This window comes from Bos grunniens, chromosome 11 (assembly GCF_055505025.1).
Source record: "Bos grunniens cultivar Pamir isolate PY7600 chromosome 11, Bosgru_T2T1.0, whole genome shotgun sequence".
Classification (NCBI taxonomy): domain Eukaryota; kingdom Metazoa; phylum Chordata; class Mammalia; order Artiodactyla; family Bovidae; genus Bos; species Bos grunniens.
Genome location: NC_141175.1, coordinates 18481205 through 18484055, shown reverse-complemented (window position 1 = coordinate 18484055; position 2851 = coordinate 18481205). Strand labels below are relative to the sequence as shown.

The following is a 2851-nucleotide window of genomic DNA, read 5'->3' as shown; positions in this document are numbered from 1 at the left end:
ATCTCTTTCTAAAAATATGTTGATCATGTGATTTGGGTGATTTGGGTGATTAATCTAGGTTCTATTTTAATTGCTTGAAAGAGTTAAATGTTCTGGCTGAATTGTGAATAAACTCTCCACTTAATAAACACAAGGGCAGTATGCACAAGACAGTCTGTATGTCTGGATCTGAATCTATTTTATCATTTTACCTTATCCTCAGAGGAGTTATCTTATTCTCAGGCTAGGAAACTTTCACAAAGCATGGTCTCTGTGGATTAACTGAACATCTCTCCAAAGACAGGAAAGTAGAGAGAATCCTTTCTACTGCAAAATGAATTCAACTCTGCAAATTGACAATGCAGTTTCTTTCTGAGGCACTTAATTATTTACCAGATGATTGTAGTTTATAAGAAGATTCAAATTCAGGAACTGAAGGACTCTACCTCTCAGACCTTACTAAGCTTAGCATTAGTTTAAATAACAGCAAATATAACAGCTAATGTCTCTTTTGGGCTATACTGCTTGAAAAATGTATAATTTGATTAAATAAATTAGTTCCACTGAGCGTTATCTTTACAGTTGCTGAAGGGTAAGAAATAATACATATGAATATACTTTGTGAACTGTAAATTGCTATTAATATTTGAGAGCTTATTTTCATTCATAGTGCTATTGCAGTTTGTTTCTTTTTACTGAAGACTTTTTAAATGAATAATGAAAAAATGTGAATTAAGCAAGTTTTATTATTCCATATATATCAATTAAGATATTTTGAAAAACTGATAGGTAATAATATTATGTGTTTAATTTATTCCAAATTGGGGACATCATTGTATCTTTTTAAGAAATATGCTACATAGTAAATGCTTTACAATTTAAGGAATAATTCCCCAAAATTTAACTTTAAAATCCTGTATAAGTGTTAATGAAATCTACATATGAACAAGTGGGCCTGATTTGGTAAAAAGACACAGAAAATGGCAATAATTGTAGAGCCGCTGGCTATCAATTGCCACTGGATTCAGAGGGCAGCAGTTATAGGGAACATGATCTGAGTGTACAGTTGTTATCAGGGGAGCACTATCATATTTTGTGAAATGAAGAAAGAAGCCCAGGAGTTGTCACAGAATGTGGTCGTAAGGCAGGATGCCCAGTCATTACACGGGTAAATTCCACAGAAGCAAAGGGAAATCACCCTGAAAGGTTTTAGAAATGGTAATTCTGGAGTTCTCTTTGCAACTAATGTTGCTGCACATAGGTTAGACATCCCCGAGGCTGGTTGTTTGAAGTTCTCTACCAAAGGACGTGGAGTCCTACATTCGTCATTCTGGGTGAACAGGTGGAGCTGGAAGGACCAGGGCTTGCATTTGCTTTTAGCAGAACAAGGAAGAATACTAGCTACCCCAAGGGGAGCAAAAACCGGGAATTAAATTTAAGCAAATGGGTGTTCCTTCTGCAGCAGAGATAACAAAATCTTCTAGGGAAGATGTCATCAGGTTCTTGGACTCGGTGTCTGCCACTGTGATTGGTCACTTCAAGCAGTCAGCCGAGAAGCTGATTGAGGAGAAGGGAGCCCTGGAAACCCTGGCAGCCACCCTAGCTCACATTTCCAGTGCCACATCGGTAGGCCAGCACTGCTTGAGCAACTGGGATCCGGGCTTTGTGACCATGATCTTGCAGTGCTCATTGGAAATGTCAAACATTAGTTATGCTTGGAAAGAACTTAAAGAGCAACTGGGTGAGGATATTGATTCCAAAGTGAAGGGAATGGTCTTTCTCAAAGGAAAGCAGAGTGTTTGCTTTGATATTCCTACTGGATCAGTAAGTATAGGAAAAGTGGCATGATTCAAGGCCCTGGCAGATTTCTGTGGCCACAGAGCAACCAGAGCTAAGACCACGGGAGCCACATTGCAACTTCCAAGGACAGCAGGAAGGCAATTGAGGCTTCAGGGGACAGCTTGAGGGCAACTGAGGTAACATGGTACAGCGGGAAAGAAGTAGGAGCTTCAGAGGACAGCGATCAGGAGGCAGCAACAAAAGAAACAGATTCCAAAACAAAGGCCAGAAGCAGAGTTTTAATAAAGCATTCAGACAGTACTTTGAAGTAGAGGATTTATTTGGGAAAAACATAACCATGTTCAGCAACATGGAACTGAACATTGTTTTTCATACAAAGTTAAAAGCACATTGTATTTCCTTCCTGACCACTTACTTGCCCAGTCCCCACCTCTTCGAGAGAGATAAGCTTCATCTAAATTATTTCATCTGATTGATGATTGTCATTTATAACTTTATTGTTACTTCTGTCTTGGGTATTACTTTGGAAAAGGTGTATGGAGATCTTTGTTTAATACAGGAGACCCATGCTCAATCCCTGAGTCAGGAAGATCCCCTGGAGAAGGAAATGGCAATCCACCCCAGTATTCTTGCCTGGAGAATTCCATGAACAGAGGAGCCTGGCAGGCTACAGTCCATGGGATCTCAAAGAGTCAGACACGACTGAGGGACTATCAGTCACTCACATAAGAGTTAATCTCCAAGTACCCGTATTTCCATTGTTTACTCATTTAAATGTATTTCAAATTAAAAAAAATTGTAAATGGCATTATATCAATAGTTTTCATGCATTATGTATTATCAGTATCTCTGACTAGTTTGGTAGATAGATTTCTAGAAGTTTCTGAACATATTGGACCAAAGTTATGGACTTGAGACAAATTGACAAATTATTGTAAGAGAAGTTTGGGCTAATTTGTGCTCTAACAGGTTAATTGTTAGAATTCTCTTTATAGTACATGGTCCCACTATTAACATGTTTCCAAATATATTTCTAATTTGTCATGCAAAACAGTGTTTTATTGTTTCACGT

General features: G+C 38.2%; 1 pseudogene; it reads left to right on the top strand.

Moving 5' to 3' along the window:
- Positions 1 to 907: 907 nt before the first annotated feature.
- Positions 908 to 2251, top strand: LOC147362672 (nucleolar RNA helicase 2-like; annotated as a pseudogene).
- The last annotated feature ends 600 nt before the right edge of the window (positions 2252 to 2851 follow it).